Source organism: Sitophilus oryzae, unplaced genomic scaffold, assembly GCF_002938485.1.
Source record: "Sitophilus oryzae breed Bouriz unplaced genomic scaffold, Soryzae_2.0 scaffold_1389_pilon_pilon, whole genome shotgun sequence".
In the NCBI taxonomy this organism is placed as follows: Eukaryota; Metazoa; Arthropoda; class Insecta; order Coleoptera; family Curculionidae; genus Sitophilus; species Sitophilus oryzae.
Genome location: NW_022146047.1, coordinates 1,919,471 through 1,943,943, shown reverse-complemented (window position 1 = coordinate 1,943,943; position 24,473 = coordinate 1,919,471). Strand labels below are relative to the sequence as shown.

Here is a 24,473-nt window from a genome sequence, read left to right as displayed (position 1 = left end):
CGGCTTGTAAAGGGACCAACTAATAAACCGCTGAGACAAATACAGACGTTTTCACAAAACGGTATCAATTTTAAAGTACATAATTTACCACTAATTTTTAATAGTATAAATAAAATTGGTGTACTCAGTATCGAATACTGATCATATTTGTGTAGGAAAAATAAAAGTCGAAATCCCAAAATTGTCCATAAAAACGATAACTAACATTTTATTAAATCAATGAGTTCACGCGCTCCGTGTATTTGCGTATTTTTGTCTGCGGCTTCATTGTTAAAACGTGACAAACTGGCATCGAAGTCCAAGCCCCGCCCTTTTCCCGTCGCCCGCGCACCGCTCGCTCTTTCCGAAAAGGAATAGTTTTGATAAAATAGTTACTTCAAAACCAATTTAAAATGATTATGAAATTACTGTTTTATAAAATTAGTAGTTATTTGCAAGAAAAATTACAAAATTAATTGCTCTGCAATATTGCTTATTCGGCCTTTTTAGAGAGGCAGTGTTTCTCTCGTGAAAAACAATTGAATAAAACGTGCTGTGTTTGTCTTCAAATCGAAAGAGGACAATTAAAATATCTGTAAGTTACTAAGTTACCTATCTATACAGGCCGTTGTGATCAACCGACTAGTACACGTAAACAAAATACTTAAGTACTATAACAAAAAAGGTAGGTTACTTACTTTTCTCCGGCACTAGCAAACACAGATATAAATTTTCTCACAACTTTTTTTCCAAATTCCGCCTTTTTTTCGAAATTCCGGAAACAAATGAATGCGTTTGCCTTTGGCATCAAGTATTTATAGTGGTGATCAAGTTCATGTCTGAACAAGCATTAAGCATTGTCGGGCGGATAGCGCTTTGCAAGTCTGTACACGAAATTGTACGTAATATCGAATACGCAAGTTTGGACAAGTAACAGTCGCTTGCCTTATTAAAATATTATCTGCTTAGATAGGTACTTAAAACAATGTAGGTAGGCCCTTATAAAAACTATGCTTACATTTTTGCTCTTTACTATCAAAAGCAGATAAATTTTCGTGGACCCCCATTAACATCTTATGGACCCCCATTTTTTGTTCACGCCTACGTAGACCCCCAGCAAGTCTCCCGTGGACCCCTGGGGGTCCACCTGGACCACTTTGGGAATCACTGATCTAGACTATTTAGAAACAAATTTGCTACTGAGGTTCGTCCTCGACTAGAACCCATTTTACAAATTGATGTATAGGTATTTACCCGCAATATACAACGCTTTACAATTACTATAATAATTTCAAACGACATTATTGATGTCTACTTGATGCTTTATGTTCTTCTTGGAGCAGGCGTGCAACAATGACAGAGATAGGTTCTTGCATTACAATTTACCAGTGGCGTTCTTTCACGTTAATATATTTATCGGATAATGTGAGATTGTCGGCGTCTACCGTATACGTAAAATATGCGGAATAGAATTCTGATAGATTATATGTAATCGGTGATTCGCGAATCAACGTATCTTTAGAATATATACAGAATGTCTATAACTATAAATGCATAAAGATTTATTAATTATTTTCACTTTTTATTCACCCATTCCTTTTTAGAGCTATTTCTAATAATTTATCACATTGATTTCAGAATATTTGGCCCTTTTTGGCCGTTTCTTTTAAACGCATCCTGCTTAATATTCCCTAATCATAAGGAAATTGTTTGCAGGACAATCGTTCATTTGAAACTAGATCTCCTAATCTTTAGGGACGGCTTCTTCTCCAGCCAGCCGAATTTCTTCATGTAAGTAATTAATAGCGAATCATCTTATGTGTGCAAGAATAATGCTGTGGTCTTTCAGCATAAAGAAAAATATTCAAATCATTGTTGTTTTCTTCCTGGTCATTATTTTTATTTTCACACTTCCATGTTCAGGGTGGGTCAAATTCGACGCTTTTAAAGGGAAACACCCTTTTTTATAGGAGATAGAAGGAGAAAACTGATATTAGTTCAATTTTTATCAAAAATATGACGATAAAAACAACACATCGATATTTGTTACCGTTTCGGAGTTACAGGGTGTTTTTCAAAAATGTACATTTTTAACAAATCGCTGTAACATTTTTGATACGGAAAATTTTGTATTTTTATGAAAACATTTCCAAAGCACTTTTTTACGTAGAATTTAATGGTTTAAGTATAACTTTTTTAAAATTAATAATTTAAGAGTTATTAACATAAAAATTGATTTCTTCATTTAACTGAAAAGAACTTAAAATTACCTTTCCAAAAATATAGCACACTTGATATTTTGTTATAGTCCCGTTCGAAATACCGAATTTTTAAAAGTTCGCCACTTTTAACTATAGTAGACTTTGGACCCCTTATTGGTGATCTGTCCCTAATGAAACTCGAAAACATATTTTTTCAGCAAAATGAGGCACCGCTTCAGAAAGCTGAAGTTATCAGCAAATTTTTGCAGCTAATTTCGAGAATAAATATTGAATAGTTAACCAAGATCCACGATTGCAGCCGTTGGCCACCGAGGCCGCCTGACTTAAGGATCTTTAGCTTTGCGGAAGAATAAAGGTTCTTATTTTTAAATTGCCTGTATAATCTAGACGAGAATTACTAGACTATTATTTGCCGATTATGCTAGGGTATCTTTAACCCCTACTGAGTTAATTAATTCCGCGAGAAATTTTCAAAAACGGTCTCGTCTGCCAATAACAGAAGACGGTCGACATGTCGAACAACGCTGAAGCAAAATCTGATGTTTGTTATTATTTATTTTTATGGTTATTTCATATAGTTTAAACGTGTTGATGTTGTTAAATATATATTAATTGTTATAAAATTCGGCATCTCTCATTGCAAATATTATTTTCGTTTTAATTGCTGCTCACAGCTAGAATTTTTGTGCATTACAACCGGGCGCCGTTCAAAGCCTACTTATTCAAAGTGGGCGAATTTTTAAAAACTCTATATCACGAAGAGGAATCGAGGAAAATATCAAGCACGCTATATTTTTGGAAAAGTAATTTAAAATTCTTTTCAATTAATTAATAACAAATATAATATACAGGGCGTAACATATAAAAAATTAAATTTTTTGTTGATAATTCTTACATTACAAATTTTAAAAAAATATATACTTAAACCATTAAATTCTACGTAATAAGATGCTTCGACAATATTTTCATACAAGTTACAGCGATTTGTTAAAAATGCATATTTTTGAACAGCCCGTAACTCCGAAACGGTAACAGATATCGATGTGCGGTTTTCACCATAATTTTTTTGATAACAATTAAGCTTCAGACACCGATTTAGTTTTTGTTTATCTTGTATAGGAAAGGGTGTTTTCCTTTAAAAGCGTCCAATTTGACCCACCCTGTACTTAATACTGTGCCTTTAGTTTCAAAGCTCTGGTTTATTCTTTAAACTGTTGACTTATTGGGCTATCCGGAGACTGAGCTGCGAACATCTAACAGCGGGGAAACTATATTTCCAGCAAAATGCCATTTAACCATCGTAATTTTTTGATAGTTCTATAGTAACTTAGTTGATCATATTTTATACAAAATTACCCTATTTGTACCAATTTGGTACCTTCAAATTCTTGTAAACAATGACATGGAATTTGACAATGACAAAATCATTTTTTAGCTAGTATTTTATTTGTAGCTTTTCTGGGTCGTATTTTAAATGTCACTAATTTGAAGGTAGATTTTTGCAAATAACATTTAACTTCCCCTAGGAGATGCAAGACCTTGTCGTTGGTGGGGAAGCTCCTGGTCAGGTGCTGGGGGAATCCCCCCTAGCACTTGGCTTGGTCTAAGAAGCATCTCACTCATCGTCTTGTCCCTGACTGTAGTGTCGTGGCCAGAGAATTGCACCAAGACATATAACGATACCGGGCGGGGCTACGGACAGCCTCAACCTTGGAGCACCGGGGGGCACCCCATTGTATTTTACCCCTTACTTCTACATGCGGGGCTCTGTAGAAGTGGACCGACTGTCCCTAGCGACTCATAGGAACACTATGAGATCTGGTAATATAGTAATAAAAACATCACCGGTGAAGCTGTGGGGAAACCCCCTAGCGACACTGGGAACAGTAACAATGAAAGTTCCAAGGGGCCAAACCCAAAGAGAACTACAGGAGAGGTGGCTGACACTTGCGTGAGACCATCCTCCGCAAGTGGCATACAAGCTACCACCTCCTCCAAGGGTCGGGAGCCTACCTCCTACCTCTAAACCCAACAGGCGACACAAGCTACCGTTTCGTCTACTCGGCCTGGGTCGTAGCTCTTCGACTGTGAGGGACACGGGTCTCCGTAGGAAGTCCTGGGACTGTATGATGAGTTATAACTCAAGAAAGGGGGACACAATAGATCTCTAAGGTCGCAGAGATTAACCCCCCTCCCACTTATTCTAAATTCTAATTCTAAATAACATTTAAATGTCGATTCTAAATGAAACGAAATTCTAGACGAAAGTACAACTCTAACGCCTGTTCGGTACAACTTTTGCGTAAAATTATCTGGGGAGATAATTTTTGAGGTTTTCAAAATTTACACGGGATTCTTTCCTATGCCACGTTCTTAATATGTAATCTTTGACCCCGTGTTCCGATGCACCACCCTCATATATGTATATGTACTTACGTGGATAAGCATATCAACGACTTTCATTTATCTTCTTTTTTTTGTTGCACACGCGGTGCTTCTACTCTATCTATCCTTATCGAGGACCTATCGTCACGCGCCAAATTTGAACATTTTAAAAATTTAATTAGTAAAGTACATACATTTGAACCTTGATTTGAAAAATAAATTGAATGTTTACTGTCACAAAAATGAGATTATATAAAAAAATCATTTAGACACTGCGTACGAATATCAATATTCTTAGGAAATCTAACCAGAAAGTATGCATGTGGTTTAATATAAATAAACGAACTGAATACTTTACTTGCCTATGAAAAGATAATTCGAGGACCTTTACATTATAACTTCCACACACCAAACACGTTCTAGTCATTTTTAGGTGCATTTAAAAAGTTCAACGAAAAAAAAATAGAAATCAAATTGCACAAACTTAAAATTAACTTCTCACTGAACACATTCCCATCCTTAGGTATATAAAAGCGGTCGATAAAAGAGTAATTAATACAATTTTTAAAATAAAAACGCAAAAAAACAAGTGTCGTTACACAATGGAAATAAAATTATGACATATCATAGATAAATGCAACAAGTTTAGATTGGAAAGCCCGTAAAAATTTTAGGTCGCGAAATTATTTTGGGTCGCGACCGTTATACGCGATCTGGCGCTGCTATAGCGGTCGCTAAGAACAACGGCAAACAAAAACAGAAATAATTTTCTCTTGTCAAAGTCAGAATCTTCAAAAATCATAATAATCTTTCAAAATCCAAACCGCTCTCATTAAAAAAATTCCGAAAAGTGTTTATAGCGTCCATTTTCAAAGTAATAGTTCCTATCTTATGAGTTTAATTCAAGTTTTATTTACTCCAACCGGTGATAATTGTGAAAAAGTGGCATTAAAAACTTAAAAAGCTGTGCTGTAAACTGTGAACTGCAAAAACCATCGTGGATCGTGGCATAACGTCGGTTTCCAATGTTTCATATGTATTTCATACATGCGTCCTTATATAAAATAAAGTTTCTTGTAGCCAACACAATGTCTTTTATTTATAAAATTAAACTAAAATAATAATAAATTTGAATAAACAATATTTGGCGATATAATTCCGGAAAAAGCCGAACCGCTCCGAAATTTTCAAAAGTTTTGGGTCGCGACCGTTGCAAGAATAGCGCCAAATAGTGTTTACATTGTCCTTATGGGCACTTTCCAATCTAAACTTGTTTCATTTATCTATGTGACATATTTATCTATGTGACATATTATGATTATGACAATATGATGACAATGAAAAGTTGGTTTCCATAACAATGTATAATTTGTACTTACTTTCCAAACCGTATAAAATTGTGATTATTTTCAAAATACGTGTAACTTTTAATGCGCAAAGTAAGGTCCTCGGAAAAGACAAACCTATTGAACGTTTCATAAATGGAATAAAGAAGGTTTGAAAATGGCATGCCGTGATGTTGGAGACATACTTTTTAATTCTAAACCTATGGCGTTGATTTATCCACGTAAGTATATATGATCTAGGTGTACCACACGGTATATAAAAGTAGTACCCATGAAAAATTACTAAAATATACTTTTATTCTACGCCGCTGGATTTTCAATCTCCAAGATGGAATAAAATAAAAGTAACAGAAATTCCTGTACAGGATGTATGTCGTTACGATATTCATACGAGATATTGAAAAGACGGGAGAAGAAAAAATCGTCTGCATGTATAAATCCTATTTATAGCCGGACGCGTGTTTAGAAGAAAATTTATCTATTTTTAACGTTTTCGCGACCTTGGTGATAGCTCTCGTCGTAAGTGGATGACGGCAGATTAATAATAATTAGGTTTCTGTCAGATTAAGTCAATTATATACGGTGCACTGTGTACGGAACCAGATTTAACATGAAAATCAATCCGTGCGGATAAACTGTTGATACCATGTTGCAATATTACTTGTTCGCCGTAAGTACAAGAGAGCAAAAAAAAAGACAGTTGGATAGAAATTACGAAGTAATAAGAGAGATGTATAGATATAGAGACAAATTAAGCTACATAAATAAAGACATCTACAAATATTGATCCAATGACGAGACAAAAATAGGCACATACAAACTTATAAGTGTAGAAATCTAGAGTATAGATAAATAGAAACCAAGTGTTATTTTTAATATAATGTAGATTTGAAAACTTGTTTTAAAAAATCATCATATAACATAAAAAAACGAAACAAATTTATCGCAATACCCCAAAACACTTTATTTTAAAGCCAGGATGCAGGTATTGCTAACCAAGTTAACATTAACAGATGGTTAAAACTTGCATTGGTCTAAATAATGTTTTACTTAAACATGTTTTAATAATCTACTGATGATGCAATCTTAGATTTGCGTATTTTTGTACGTTCAAAGAGCCACCAAAAGCGCAAAAACGGAAAACAGTGAAATTTTGGAACCCAGATTATACTTCATACTATGTTCATTTTTTTAGCACAAGTCATAATAGCTAGTTATAATTTAATAGGGAAATAACTTGGTTAATAGGAAAATTTTAATTTGCAAATATTTTGAAAATCATTGTATCTTTCGCTCTGCAAATGACATTTTTGACATAAATTTGTACTTATTAAAATTTTATTTCTATGCGCGCCATGGCCATTTCTATACGTATCAACTACAATCCATCAACCATATCTTGTATATTGGCCGAACTGACGCGAAAAGTTAACGTAAGCGGTTGAATATTGGACCAGTGAGCATTGGTGACACACTCTATGGGTGACACTGAGTTCGCTATGTATCATATAGGTAATAATTGTCATCTAAGCATTTTCTATGCAAATTTCGTGTGACAAAGATTTAAAAATATAGAGACAAATGTATCTGTGACGTTTATTTCTTTTTATTTAGTACACCAAATTTACGGTTCGGATGATATTTTCTAAAATCGTTAACATATCCTGTATATTTTCGATCATTTCTTATAGGATGCGAGTTTTTCGAAAAACAAAATTTGACTTACTTGATATGGGAATATTTTTGAGTAGATAGCTAACAAAGATAATCAAAATGAACTTACTTTTTTTTGTTACATTGGATGATACATACAGTTTATACATTATAGGTATATATCGTAGTCAGATAGTGTATTCCGTCTTTTCGTGAAGATCGTAGTCACTTCATGAAGCGTCGGTTAGGTTAGCAGGCTAATTATGTTATTAGGTTAGTTTTTTTCATTAAGTGACTAGGCTCTTCGTGAAAAGACGGAATACACTATGAGACTACGACATATACATTAGATTAGAACCTAACCTATTATCTATTTGCTTTAACAGTCTCTGGTTGAAAAATCGACCATCCTCCCCCACTCCCTTACTTATTAACTTTTTTATTTTTTATTTTATTTTATGTTTATACGAGTATATTTTTGAAGTCAGTTTGGTCAATCTAGAAAATAATTAGTACTGCCTTAAAAAGGGTTAAAACATTCTGATCTAAATCTAACTTTTTTCCACCGTCTAACTATTTTTTTTCCACATCTAAATGAAATGGGAGTTTTTTGTGAATCTTGTGGTACGGATGATCGATTGATCGAATGATCTGGCATGATTGAGGCCAGTCGATTTGACAGTTGTTACATATTTTCATTCCTAGTATTTTCTATATATTTCAATATCTTTCTAGATTCGATTTTATTATTTTTAACTATTTTCCGTTGAATTTCTATTCTATAATGTTCAGTATCTCACTGATTTGCAGTGAGTATTAGTTATTATAAATAAGATAAAAGCCTGTGTGACGTAAAGTACATCTACTGGGTCTGTGTCCATGAAAGGAATTTCAAGAATGCAGACACAATATTGGAGTATGATCAGTTTACTACAAAACACATTTAAATAAACAGCAAAATAGTTTATAGATCACTACCTATATACACGCGGCAGAGAGTCCACGTGGACTTGACGAGTATGCCACCGCGAAACATGCTCCTACTACTTGCCGCAAAAAATTGCCTAAAACTTGTTGACTTGCAAAAAAAAATTGTCGATTTTTGATTGACGGGACGCATCATCTATTTTTTAAGAGAAAGATCGATTATAACGGTAGTAGACCAAGCTTGGAGGACAGCGCAGTCATTATCAATAAAATAGCTGCGTGATCTTGTTAATTTTATATTGTTTTCTTTTTAATTTTTTAAAATGTTATTTAAAATATTTATAGCACGCCCATAATTTTCTGGCTAACAGAGAATTTTGTTTCCCCCTTTAAGGATGCCTGTAAGCTGTCAATTGCGAAAAATGACCGAGTGGCAAACTCAATTTGTTAAAAATGTATTTTTTGTATATTTTTACGGTGAATTTTTCGGATATTTTAACAGTTAGTTCTGCAGGTCCAGAAGCTTTTTACTTACATACATACATACTGCCATTACTCATTACTCGTTAACGAGTATTTGATATGAGCTTTTCTGTGACTGAAAAGCCCGATACGTGATGTTATCTCTCTTCCGCTCGCCGGTCCTTGTGTGAGGTTCAAGTTAACGTCTCCTTTCTGCTGCAATGGCTAAACTGGACGGGACCTACTTTGTTTACGCGGAATCCGAACCGCGGTCCTCGGCCATATCATGGTCAATGGCCTACCGACTTAGGAAGTGTCTAAATTAACTCTTACTCACGAGATATCCGATCTCATCCGGCCTCGAACCGGCGTGAATGAGCAGTGTGTATCAATAGATTTTACACTTTTCCCTTGGACAACAGCACGATGCAAAGTTTCGAACCGGTCACCCGTCCATCAACTAGCATCGCCTTACGTCGCTTAACTTCGGTGTTCTAATGGGAACCGGTGTTTCGACGTAGCTGGGCCGTTGCCCTTCGCCGGTCCTTCAAAAATCTCATTACTTTGTTGCCTCTTTACTTTTTGGTTGTCGCTTGTAACTGAGTTGACAATTCTTCTCCATTGCGTTCTACGAGTATTATGAGCTGCTTCTTCCCAGTCATTCTGCATGTTAATCCCCTTTAAGATTTCGTGGAAAATATCCTTGTATCTTTTGAGTTGTCCACCCGGCCTCCTCTTATCCTCTACATTCACCGTAAAGCAGAGATTTTGGTATGCGGTTTCCTTGCATTCTGCATAGGTGACCAGCCCATCTTAAGCAGGATTTTGTAATCATGACTTCAATACCTCGCAGTTAACTTTTTCAAGGACCGATACGTTTGAGACATGATGGAACCATTTGGTTCTTAAAAGTTGTCTAAGGTGTTTCTGTTGCAACTTGTTTAATGCGTTCATCTGTCGGCGGTACGGCACCAAGGACCTTCCATATAACATGGTGGGGATTATTATTGCTTGGTACACTGTAAGTTTTGTTTTTGTGCTCAAGTCATGATTGTAGGAAACCCTGTCTTTTAATTTCCAGAATGCTCTTGAGGCGCTGCTAATCCTGTGTTGAATTTCAGAGAAGATGCTCTTTACTTCTAAATCCCTTAAAAATAAAAATAAATTCCTCTTCATTATAAATGGTGTAACTAACCCGACTTTGTGTTTTATCTATTTAGATTAGATCATAAATCCATTTTAAGAAACCAGTTGAGTAAAACACTTTGTATATGTATACAGTTAAATCTGCAACATCGTTGAAGTATTAACTACGGCTGCTCATCTCTATACACGCATCTCTTAATACCCATAAAAATATGGAAAATACATTGTTATAAGTTATCCTCTAATTATTTTTCCTAGAACTCTCGCTAATACCTATATGAGACCGCCTGCAATTATATCCTTTAGCCATCATTGTTACAATTTAAAATTACATACTCTCGGTATCTTAATTAGCAACAAATACAAAACTGACGACCATTTCTTCACATACTTAATCCATCTTCTCTTAATATCTTCTTCGGCATTAGCAAATTGGTTTTAAGTTCCACAGAACCATTAAAAATCATTTATGAGTACTAAAATGATTTCAGGGAATCCAATAATAAAAGATACTTTATGATCCGATTAAAGTTCCCAGTTACATGCACGAAGGACTAAGAATAAAAGTACTGGGAGCCTCGATTTGTTTTTGTTTCATTTTTTATTTGCTTTGTTTTCTCTAAAGAGAATATAATTGGAACGCTATTTAAATATGAGCATAGTACAAAAAGAAATACGATGTAACATAAATTTTATAATTTACTGCACGTCATCATAAAATGCCCTTAGAAAACTGTAGGTATATTACCAATTGCTTGGGAAAATTGATTAAATTCAATAAAAATCATTTTATATAAGGTTCTAATCGAGCCAGGAAATTAGTCAAATATCTGATATTTTTAACTTTCATTACATAGGATAGAAATACCTATCTTAAACTACCGATAGGCATCAAATTTTTAAAGAAGAAAGTTTAGAGCGGGCTTGAGATTGAAGATTGGTGACATTTTCATTTTATATGCAAAAATATTTCGTGAACATCATCGATTGTCATTTCTTGGGCAACTTGACGGCTTTGTGTTTTGATCAGACGATATATGATTATAATGATATAGTTTTTACTATTGGTGTGAGCTAAATACTTGTCTTATCAAAATAATTTTTACTTTCTCAAAAAAATTTAGACTTTAAATGGTTTATTACTAGTATGGTAGGATTGAACCCACCGCTCAGTTGCCATCTTCATAGATAGCCAAGCACCGCTAAAGGTACTTGATTCCATAGAACTCAATTCTAGACTAGTCAATTGAGTGTGCGTATGTCTTCGCACTAACAAGTTTTAAGTTGTAAAGCCAGAAATTTGTATTTTCCTTTTATTTTTCGAATTCATATTTAAAGTTCTGTTAAAAAATTAAGTGTCATTTATTTTTTGTTGTTCAAGTTCATGTTACTAAACCATTCAAATATGGTATATGTATGTGGTCAATGGAAGCCCAATATTGGACGTTGTTATACTGAATAGAAGGTAATCTATGAAGAATAGAAGAAATATATGTTTTATAGATTATGAAAAAGCTTTCAATAGGACTCAACATCATAAACTTACTTATGCAGCTTCTCAGGAGATTAGATTTAGACCAGAAAGACATCCAATGTATGGAAAACCTATACTGGTACCAACCAAATTTGTATTCGCAGAGGATTAAGGCAGGGGTGTATACCATTGCCGCTCGTTTGTTCAATATATACTCAGAGGCCATCTTTCGGGGGTCGCTAGAGGACAAGCAGATTGGAATTAGAGTCAATGGAGTCTGGATAAATGACATACGATATGCCGATGACACAGTTCTGGTTGCGGATAACATGGATGATTTACAACAGTTGGTTAGTATGGCAGGAGAATGTAGTCAAAAAATGGGACTTGCCATTAACACAAAGAAAAGAAAATTCATGGTTGTCACGAGAGGTGGATGAGTTTAGAGACGCCAACTTAACATACGAAGGAAAATTCAAGTACCTGGGAGCTTGGCTTCACGATGACTAGTTATCTGACAGGGACATTAAGTGCAGAATCGAGCAAGCCCGGGGCGCATTCCTGGAATTTAAAAAAGTCTTCACCTTGAGCTTCGATTGAGATTTGTGGAATGCTACGTCTTGTCGGTACTCCTCTACGGCGTAGAAAGCTGGATACTAAAAGCGAGTGCCATAAACAGACTGAAAGCTTTCGAAATATGGATATACCGCAAAATCCTCAAGATACCATGGACGGCCAAGATAACAAACGAGGATGTGCTCAGACGTATTAATAGATAGAGAACGTGAACTCTTCAACACCATAAAAAAAGAAAGACTGCACACCTGGGTCACGTCATGCATAACCATAAATAGGTACCAAATTCTCCAGTTGATTATCGAGGGCAAGATCGAGGGCAGAAAAGGTTTGGGATGGAAAAAAATGTCGTGGCTGCGTAACATACAGACGTTGTTCCACACAGCCAGAGATAGGTAAGCCATGGAAAGTGTGATCGCAAACATCCGTTAATAGATAAGCAGAGACAGAAGATACTGAATAGAGAAGACAAATTATCGAATAATTAATAACGTTATATATTATCGAATAATTTTTTTGGCTTCCTGTCACGTCTCTAAAAAATACATTTAAATTGAATAATTAATTATTTTAGCGAGATAAGAGAGAATTACTTACACCTTCTTATCAGAAATTGTATGGTTATCTAAGTATTGTTTTGTTGTCTAAGTATTGTTTTGTTGTCATACTGCCATACTCAATGGAATTTAAATTGAAATATTTTATTGTAGAGTAAAATTACCTGCACATTCCAGAAAGATACTAAAATACCTTTTAGTGTACATCCGATATGGTCTAGTGGCTAGGATACCTGGCTTTCACCCAGGAGGCTCGGGTTCGATTCCCGGTATCGGAATATATTTTGATTCTTTTTGGTTTTTTATATTTTTTCTTTTTTATTTTTACGAAAGCCATACGGTTATTATAATTTTTTTTGAAACTGCATGATAATAGGCCAGAAAACAATAAATATCACAGATATCCAAAAAACTATAAACAGTCTTGTTTTAAAGACTGCCTTTGACCAAATATGTCATAGCTGCTTCTTTATTGCGGTACTGCAAAAGAAATGTTACGCCATTTGCTACTGTCTCTTTAATTCCAGTATTTCTTAAAATTTTGTAGAGTGATTTTATATGGTACTGCTGCGATAGGTAATACACAATAGAGGCAATACATAATAATTGATAAAATGAGTATTGACTGTTATTTTTTGGTTTGTTAACTTTAAGCCAGGTCTCCACCAAAGCAACATATGTCGACGACATTGTCATCAACTTTTGTTACTATTTTCATAAATATTGTCGAGACACGTAGATCGTACCTACCAAAGAAATATTGTTGCTCGACTTCATTTTTCTACTAAAGACCGAAAGTTTATTTAGTGTTTATCAACATGTGGAACGACGAAGATGTAATTATAATCTCAGCCGCATTCCTTATTATTTCGCGAAATGAGCGTCGTCAAGCCAGACGGCAACGTCGTTTTTGGATACGTCCTAGCCTAGTATATAGGCCTGGAATGATATATAGTATATATATTATTCCAGGCATCATATTTTCTATTTCTGTTCCTATACCAAGTATGCTTAGTGTCCCAAAGTTCGGGGTGGGCTTGATATTTTTCAATCAGATTTCTTGTTTTATCATTGCTCCACTCCATACCAAATTTATTTTTAGCAACAGAATCAAAAACAAACTTCTGGCCTTGTGAACTACACGAGTACAAATGGCAAAATATACCCGATAAAGTTACTTTGGAGTTGATTAGGTGGAGACATCTTTCGACATGTTTGTAAACATTGTCGTCGACACGATTTTTCTTCTGATGTACCGCTACGTCATGTATTAAGGATAGACAAGATACAATAGCTAGTAGAAAGTACATATGACATAATAGGAGAAAAGAAGTAAGACTGAAAGCACAGTAGATAGAAGGAATTAGGAACTCGAGCCATCGAAGAAGAATCTTGGAGAACAGAAAAAAATGCCAAAAAAGGAAAAAGCAAAATGTCTACTGAAGAAACAGGCAGATTTCCAGGAATAGCAAGGCTTTTATCATGTAACAAATTAAATTCAAGAGAATATGAAGATTATGATAATAAATATCTACAGCACAAAAACCCTATATTATAACTACATTTGCTTACAGGAAGCATTACAGAGAAATTGGAGAGCAAAATTTTTTCTATTGGAGGATACAGAAGAAGTATAAGAAAAGCAAAACTAGCTTATAATGTTTTCTGAAAATTATACTTGCAAATGAGTCACAAGCAAACAAAATAAGTCACAAAATTAAAAATTCGTTATCAAAATTTCATAATTACCGAGTTTGAGTTGTATGTATGTACTTAAGAGGAATTGGAATCTTAAAATACTTGATATATTCATACGTAAATAGATCAAGTAGACTGTTTCTAACTACTGAGTATTCGAGCTGGATTCTTAAAATATATCCGATATGGTCTAGTGGCTAGGATACCTGGCTTTCACCCAGGAGGCTCGGGTTCGATTCCCGGTATCGGAACAGAGAGGTGGCGAGGATTTTTTTCGAAAAATTTTGGAAAATCGATTTAATTTATTTGGCAATATGTTGTAGTGCTGAATGTGTACTTTACAAAACCGTATTGTTTTTAAGATTGACACTTTTTGTTCCAGAGATATTTCGTGTTAAATGTTTCGGAAAACAGAAAAAAAAATCTTTCTTTTCTAACTGAATTTCATTAACTACATGTATAGTTTTTTGAAAAAAGAAATTAATATTTTTATTCGTTATTAATGAAATAAGAAAATATTAATTGGAACTTTTTCAAAATATAAACTGTATACTAAATTCTGTAAAAAAATTAAATATTCATAATGTGTATGAATAAATGGTGAAACTAGATATTTTTGCATTTAAGTTTTTTTGAAACACGCATTATAATACTCAATGAGGGACCAATGACTCCTCATACACCGGTCTGCGGACCTGGCCTTCGGATAAGGTGTCCAGGAATAGCAAGGCCTTTATCCAACGACCTAATTTTAAAACTACAACGGAACTACTAATGCTTAGCAGAAATAAAGTGCGGAATATGGACATATGGCTGTCAACTGCTAACTATGAACAAGCTGAACCTGTATCAAGGAAGTTTTTGCTGCAGATTTTGCGACAAAGATGAACTGAACAGCACATAATATGTCACTACGAGGCTCTGGATCGCAAGCGACACTTTCTATTTGGGAAAACAGAACAGTATGAATTATGCACCCATTCTATCAATAACCTGCGCAAGTTGGTGCCGGGTACAGAAATAGTGGTGTGGGTGCAGACATAAAAAGGAGACAAACACACAATAGGTCTTACAGATCGCAATGTTTCTTACACAGGACTACACGACCCCTTATTATTGGAAAAAATTGTATGATTTAAATGAGGGAAATGAATTCTGAAATGAAACAATTTTTGCTGCAAGGCTTAGTTGTCTTAATTGTTAAATGAGTAGGTATTGGCAGTTTCTTGGTCTCTTAAGTTCAAGGTTCCTAATTCACCGTCCAGCGTTATCGGCGGACACGTGTGACCACTCGATTAATATTTGGGGCGAGGGCCACTCAACAATTTGCCGTGCCGCCCCCTGTCGCATACTAATGGGGCGTCGTCTCTCGCATTTAACCTAGATCAGTTCGTCCAGCTCCCACGCTTTCTACGGTCCGCCGCGGTCCGTCGAAGTCGTCGTCGATAGGTCCAGCGGGCGGCGCGGCGGTCGCGATGTGCATGTGGGAATGACCCCCCGTCCCCCCTGTTCGCGTCCAAGACCGGAATGGTTAAACGGTCGGCCACTTTGTGGAAATGGCACCGAGCTAAATTTTAATTGACGTCACCCAAACATTCTAGTTTAGCATTCTCGAATAGGAATTTTGGATTTCAGATTCGCGTAGTGTAGATGTCACTAAAACCATTTCTTTGTATTGAAAATTGTTTTTCCCACAAAATATTTTTATACTTGTTTCACTAATCAAATTAATATTGTCGGCAGATGATAAAGGGTTTGCATGATTTGACGATATCTGCTGTTATCAACCAAACCTATTCTCAACAACACCATCAGTGTTATGTTATGACAAAAGAATCGCATATTCTTAAAAATAAAAACGCGTAACATTATTTTGTATTAGGTAAAACTAAAACTTAATGGGAACTTGTACATTACTGCAGTACCAATATTAAATCTACAATTTTTTTATGTATTGAGCTAACTGCACAAAGCGAATCCGTTGAAATCATGAAATAATTATTTTACATCGGTAGTGAAGACGATTGAAGGACATATTTCCATATGGATAATATTCTTTTGGTATAGAAAGGACCGAAAGACATTTCAGAAAAACCACCTCCCTCACCTAGACATAGACAGACATAGACAATCATAATATCACTCAGTGGCGGTTTAACCATGAGGTCAAATGGTCAATGCCCCCCAAAAAAATCAGGAGAAAATTAGAAAACTTTTATTATTATACTTAATATAATAAATATAATTAATTATTATCTCTTATTAAAAATTATACTTTTTGTAAATCACTTTTTTCATCCTAAAATATTCAAAACTATTCTCAATTTACCCAATTTTCGCTTGAAAACATTTCATTTTACCAATTTTTCAAAACTCAAATTATAAAACAACCTAGGTTTTTGTATCGTTTATCGCGTATAATGTTTGGTTTAGTCAGTATAAATCAATATTAATAAATAAATACAGGGCCGTATCTAGACCAAAATTTCGGAGGGGGGGGGGGGTACAAAAGCTGCTAGGAAAAAAGCATAATAAAAAAATCGATCGCTATGGGCTACACTCAAATCTTAATTGAAAATCAAATTTTAAAAAAGTAAAAGGTAAAAATTATTAATCTTAAAGGATAAACTTGTCTTTTCCCTGGAAAAACGATTGGCTACCTCTTCGATATCGATATTTATTTCTCTATGTACGCTTAATAGAGCAAGTCCTGTCAATCGCTCCTGACCTGTAGAGTTACGTAGGAAGTGCTTCAATCGTCTTATGCCGCAACCGCACATGCGGTATTTAGCGAACTCCGAGCGCTCATCAACTACCGAATGCTCGTGATCGGACTTCGCCTTTCCATCCACACATGCGGGCTCTGATAGCAACAACATAGAGACGAGCGCTCGTTCTCGTCGCTGTACTCCGACTTCCTCATCCACACACATAGGAAATCGGCGAAGCCCCGATCGGAGATCGCCGAATACCGCATGTGCGGTTGCGGCATTAGGGTTGAAAAAGACCTTTCTGGTGTAGCTGTTGACACTGGTAGAGTTGCTAGGATCATTAGTAAAATGTATATATTTGGAAATATACACTGGTTACACTCCGATTATCGTTTCGATGGCGTTTTTAGGTCGGTCGAGCTTCCATGTTTGCCGCCACAAGTCTAGTTCTGCCGCTAAAGTGTCATAGTCCAAGAGTTCTTTGTCTAATAGCAGAACAATAACAAATGTTAATCACGTTAATGACCAGCAAAACACACAACATTCACAATCTTGTCCTTGTCAAACTTTTGCTGTTTTAAACACTTGAATGTTGAAAGTCGAAAATCGAAAATGACATTTGCTTTCAAAGTGGAAAAGTGAGGTTAGGGTGTATAATGTATATTCATCAATGACTAAAGATACAAGGACAAATAGCACCCGAGACCAAACTGTGACCATTCTTCCAAACAGTGCCGTGGCACATATTTTACTTAACATTGCCGCTTGAAGGGATATTTATATTTTTGATATTATATGTTTTCACTACGCCTATAGTGTATCGGGTGGTATCATACTAATTAATTACGAAAGAAACATATTAAAATGTTAACAAAAGGTATATTGTAACTAGTATCGACGTATAGTACATATCAAGTACATATAATATCAGAAAAATAATTATCGAATTCAATAAAAAAAAACGCTAAAAAGGTGTAGGGGACTGTTTGTTTCCCTATAAAACGTAACTTCTGGCTCTTTCTTATCATTGCGCCTTTTACACTTGAAAGCTGAACAAATTACCATTGTAATAAAGTTTATAAAAAGTTCACTACACACAACCAACTATTAAAAATCGCTAAAATTGTCGCTGATGACCAGCTGGTGATTCATGTCTAAAAAGTTGGCGTCTAAGGTCACAAATTCTGCTGGAGCCCGTATATGGGCGTTACATGTCCTTGTATTCTTTAGTCATTGATATTCATCCATCTTCTTCTTCTTCTTTTTTGTTTCGTTCTTACTTACTTACTTAATGATCATTACTTTTTAAAAATTTTCGGCCATAATTTCGGGGGGGGGGGGGGGGTTGAACCCCCAAAACACCCCCCCAGATACGGCCCTGAATAAATAAATACATTTTTACTATCGAAAAAAATTAGCCGAGTGTTTGAGATACAGGGCGAAATTTGTGTAGGTAATAATTCCTAATTTTCTGGTTCTGGATAAATGATGAACTCTCCTTGACTGATTCTGAAATATGTAGATATTTTCAAATAGACAACATAATATGGTGTTTAGTTTGTAAAATCGTGCGGTTAAGAGAAAACAATTGCTTAAATTTCGAAAAACGTTTAGAGAAAGAATTGACATAAAATATAAAAAATGTGAAATAAAACTTTTAGAAATGTGTATGTGTATTTATATTTTTGTGACATTATCATTGTGTTGTGTTATTAAGTGTTTTTTAAATCATACCGTGGAAAATTTGTGTAAAGAACATTGACTGGATTTTTAGTGAAATGGAACTAGACCACCTGTTGAAAAATGAAAGGGTAGGTTTCAATTTAACATAATTTGTATTTATTTTTAGATTTATTTTCCTTTAACTAAACGTACAAGTGCCTTGTAAGAAACCAATTAAATTTGGTCGCGTCATAAAAAAGATCGACGTAATATTTTTAGATATTGACCTCCCTACAATAATAATCACGAGCCGCCACTGATATCACTCGATTTCAACTTTAAATACCTTTCTGTTAGCTTCCTGTACTTAAAAGCCCCGCAAAAAACCGGCTCTTTTAATGGATAAGGCTAAAGGGTTCTAGAAATAGAACAATTTTGGAATTGGACACGCCTAGAACACAGCCAAGAACATCTTGACGGGATCATCCAAATTCAAAATCAAAAACCCTATAAATGTTTGTAGAAATGGCAATGCGCTAACGTGCGTCAACTGCAGTATACAGAGACTATACTGTAGGCTGAGAACACACATGCAGAGAAATCATCCCAAGAAGAAGTCTTCCAATGCCGTCATTGTTCGGAAAATTTACTCTATCTACCCAACTGGGGATATCAATAGAATTGAATTGTACAGAAAAAAAAACTGACCTTAATGGACTTTTATGATATTACTCTCCAATTAACCAAAGTTAATTTATATTAACTAGGTAATTATTTTATTTAAATAATTACTGAGACACATAAAGATCTTATGGATGCCAATGTAGCTTTTAGTTGAAATGCAATTTTTTTATTAGAATGACTCGTTAGGCTATTATAATAAGCAATGTTCTACAAGACTACTAACAAGGTATTGTTGAGTCAATAGTGGAAATGATCCACAATCCTCACATGTGATAATAGTATAAGAAAGTAATAAGTAATATACTGAGTTATTTAAAAAAATATATATTTACAAATATACAGGGTTGTTCACCACATACGACACGGAGTATGGTAGCTAAACGATTAGATTTTTACAAATTGTAAGTTCTGGGTTCGTTGAAGGACTATTAGAGCTACAATTTAAAAATATTTTTACAAGATACAGAGTGTCCCAAATAAGTTAAAAATATTATAGTTGTATTTTTTTAAAGGGAACACCCTGTATATTATTCTATTTTTAGATTTTACGATTGAAATAAAGGTAAATTTGATTAAGGTTTATCACACTTAAACCTTACCGTTTTTGAAATATTTTCAATTTTATGAAATTGCTGTAAAAAATTTAAGGCTTCATTTCTCCAAGGGTATCAAAGTTTTTAATAATAAATATTTAGTGAAGATTATTTATTGGTCAGATATTGCGTTGCAATAATAAAAATGTTACTACCTTATACAGAGTGTCCAAAAATTTATATTAAATAATTACTATTTTTAAACGACAATAACTTGTTTAATTTAAATGGAACACCCTATATATTTTACATGAATCACATGCACAATGTAATTGTCTATCAAATTGTATTATACCATTTTTTACCTATTTCTTCAAGTTTTCGTAGAAAATGCATTTTCTTATAATTTAGACCTCATTTATCACTATACCCATGAAATATTGACATTTTAGATTATTTTTAAAGATGTAACAAATTTTCAAAGAGTACAGATACTAATATTGTCGATATAGTTCGCTTATGTCATTAAAAAAAAAAAAAACTGTTTAAATATTTTTTGTTAAAAAGGACCAATTAATATGATCCCAGGATTCAAACTACATTAATTGACTGTTTACGTTCATTAATAATATTTGCTCCAAATACTCAAAAACGGAATTTTGTGTGTGTATTAGACAGTGTGGTAAAAAGTAACACTTTATAAATTTTATTTCATTTTTTGACGAATGCTTATTTATAAAAACAGAAACGTTCATTTTCATAACTTATTTATTGATTTCTGAGCCAAATTCACCTTTATTTAGAATACTTTATTAGTTAAACCAATTTAAAAGTATGTAATTAACTAATTTTTGGTCGGAAATAATGGTGGTATATTTAATTGGTATACGCTTTCACAAAGATTTAAATATATTTTTTTGTATACCAATGGGCTTTCAATACATTTTGTACATATATGTCGCTATAAAAAAATCTGAAATGTCAATATTCCATGGGTATAGTGATAAATGAGGTCTAAATTATAAGAAAATGCATTTTCTACGAAAACGTGAAGAGATGGCTAAAAAATGGTATAATACAACTTGATAGACAATTATATTGTGCACGTGATTCACCTAAAATATATAGGATGTTCCATTTAAATTAAACAAGTTATTGCCGTTTAAAGCTAGTAATTATTTAATATAAATTTTTCGACACCCTGTATAAGGTAGTAAAATTTTTATTATTGCAACACAATATCTGATCACTAAATAATCTTCAGTAAATATTTAGTATTAAAAACGTTGATACCTTTGGAGAAATGAAGCCTTAAAATTTTTACTGCAATTTCATAAAATTGAAACTATTTCAAAAACGGTAAGGTTTAAGTGTGATAAACCTTAATCAAATTTACCTTTATTTCAATCGGAGAATCCAAAAATAGAACAATATACAGGGTGTTCTATTTAAAAAAATACAACTATAATATTTTTTACTTATTTGGGACACTCTGTATCTTGTAAAAATATTTTTAAATTGTAGCTCTAATAGTTCTTCAACGAACCCAAAACTTACAGTTTGTATGTGGTGAACGACCCTGTATATACAAGGCTTTTTAAGTATAACAAGTATCTCCTGATCAGCCAGTTTGGTAAGTTAGTTGCAGCAAAATATTTGGAAAAAGAGCGCTTTCTATAGAATTATTTCACATTCTTTTTTAAAGTTCTATAAAATTTAATATAAAGGTTAAACACCTGCTAATTGAAAAATATAAACTCATCACTATAAAGCAAAAATGTATAAGACACTGCTACAAGTAGCATTCTAGCCATTTGGAACCACACTAATCTGTAGAAATAGAAATAAATGGGGAAACAAATGGAGAAAGCTTTATTAACTTGGGATAGGTTGACGAGGTAGCCTTGTTAATGAATAATTTTAACATATGATGTAGCATGATCGATGTAACAAATTGAATTCAATAGAATATGAAGATTATGATAATAATTGTCCACAACACAAAAATTCTATAACATAACTATTCTAAACTAAAAAATACTAAAACATTTTCTCACAGGAAACATTACAGAAGATAGCAACATTTGAGAGCAGATTTTTTTTATTTGGAGGATGCAAAATAAGTATAAGAAAAGCAATAATAGCTTATAATGTTTTCTAAAAATTATACCTGCCAATGAAAGCTACAAAATCAAAAATTACATTATCAACAGTTCATAATTACCGTGTTTGAATTGTACGTACTTAAGATGAATTGGAATCTTAAAATACTTGTCGTTCTATTCATACGTAAATAGGTCAAGTAGACTGTTTCTAACTACTGAGTATTCGAGCTGGATTCTTAAAATATATCCGATATGGTCTAGTGGCTAGGATACCTGGCTTTCACCCAGGAGGCTCGGGTTCGATTCCCGGTATCGGAAAATTCTTTTTGGATTCATTGGCTGTTCAAGGAAATTGAATTTCATTAACTACATAGCTATATATTTTTTTGAAAAAAAATATTCTTTATTAATGAAGTAAGAAAATATTAAATGAAACTTTTCTAAAATATAACTGTATAGTAAATTCGGTAAAAAAATTGTGAAACTTTTCCAAATATCGGAAAAAATTCGTAATGTTTATGAATAAATGGTGAAACTAGATATTTTTGCATTTTAGTTTTTTTGAAATACGCCCATTATTTTCAGGGCATATTTTTCATCTGGTCGGGCCCTAAGGCCCAAGCAAAAATTCGGGCCCTCTTTTCCAATAAAATTCAAAAATTCTCTTGTTAGTTTGGGTTAAACACATAAAACAATTATTTTTATTTTTTTAATACTTTTAAAAAATAAATAAACATTATTATATTCAACAAAATAAATAATGAAAAAAAAAATTATATCAATCTAAAGCTTATTTTATTTAATTATATTTTCCTTATCAGAGGTAACTGTTTTTTTTTTCTCTGCTATGTAAATTTACATTTGAAATTATGAACATTTTACAACCTTTAACTCTTTGCTTTAACGGGCCCCCCGGACCACCGGGCCTAAGGCCCGGACCTTATGGGCCTTATGGTAAAGTAGGCCCTGATTATTTTATTTAAATTAAAATACTCAGTGAGGGACCAATGGCCCCTTATAGATACTGCGGACCCGGCCTTCGGATAAAGTCTTTGTGTTTGTGGGCCGGATCAAGTCTTTGGCGGACTAGTCCTGCCACAGGCCAAGTCCGCGTCTCCCAGGCGACTTGACCTATGCTATTAGATTTGTCTAAAAAACGAAGGAAGGATAAGAAAAAGAGGCGGCGAATAAGAAACAAAGCCTTGGCGGACTTGTAACGCTCATTTTTTCTAAGCGGCAGTTTTTATTCCGATAAACATTTATTTATATAAAAACTATAACTATAGAAGTCCTAGCGAAACAAGGTATTACCAGGCCTTATATAGAATCTCTCGCCAATATATATACAAAGATGCCAAAGCAAGAGAAAAGATATATAAAACAACCCGAGAGTTCCCAACTGGCAAAGCAGTACGACAGGGAGACGCAATATCCCCAAAACTGTTTCCAGCAACACTAGAAGAAATCTTCCGGCAACTGGACTGGATCAACAAAGGATTAAAAATAGATGGAGAATATCTTAACCATCTAAGATTCGCCAATAGTGCTGAAGAACTAAGAATTGCCAATAGTGCTGAAGAACTACAAGGACAAATTAACAAATTAAATATAGCCAGCAATAAAGTGGGTCTCAAAACGAACTTAGCAAAAACTAAACTGTGTAATGTAACGAACTAGTGACAGAAAAAACATTCTGGAAATAGAGAAGAAAAAGAGAGAAAAAGAGAGAAAAGAATACATAATTTGGAACAACTGATACACAGTTCCGGATCTTTACTACCAGAAATCAATAGAAGAATGAAGTTAGCGTAAGTCAAATAAAGATTCAAATACGATTCTGTAAGATTTTTAAAATACTAAACTTTTAATTAAAATGGATTCTGTAAATCAAAGACATGTTTTCCTGGTAGATACCGTTCATAAAAATAGGCGCTAATTGAATATAATGCATTTTCTTAGTTTAGATAGACGCCGGCGCCTCTACCCGTTTGCTAGATACCCGCGCGATAAGGGCATAGGCCCAAAGAAAACGAGATAGAGAATGAGCAAAGAGAGGAAATAAAAAACGATTGGTTGCGCTCCTGCGCTAGGTAGGTATGCTATTTTTAGCCGACCGCAGTAATTGCCGAGAGAAGTGACACGTTAAAAATAAACCTACGGTAGGCGATATGTGAAAAAATTCGAATGGCGCCACAGGTGCATCGATTTGTAAATTGGGATCAGAGGCGTAGGTCGCATAAAGATGATTTCGAACAGATGTAGATCGTACAACGTACGATACCATAGAAATTGTTTCTTTCATATTGTTGTATTGTATTTTAACTATTGGGATTTCACATTCATTGGAGATCTT

General features: G+C 34.1%; 3 non-coding genes across 3 annotated transcripts; all 3 read left to right on the top strand.

Annotated features, from left to right (window-relative positions):
• The first annotated feature begins 12,933 nt into the window (after positions 1–12,933).
• Positions 12,934–13,005, top strand: Trnae-uuc. The gene has a single exon. It is a non-coding gene; the product is annotated as a tRNA-Glu (tRNA).
• A 1,599-nt stretch (positions 13,006–14,604) lies between these two features.
• On the top strand, positions 14,605–14,676 carry Trnae-uuc. Its single transcript has one exon. It is a non-coding gene; the product is annotated as a tRNA-Glu (tRNA).
• A 7,690-nt stretch (positions 14,677–22,366) lies between these two features.
• Positions 22,367–22,438, top strand: Trnae-uuc. Its single transcript has one exon. It is a non-coding gene; the product is annotated as a tRNA-Glu (tRNA).
• Positions 22,439–24,473: the final 2,035 nt, after the last annotated feature.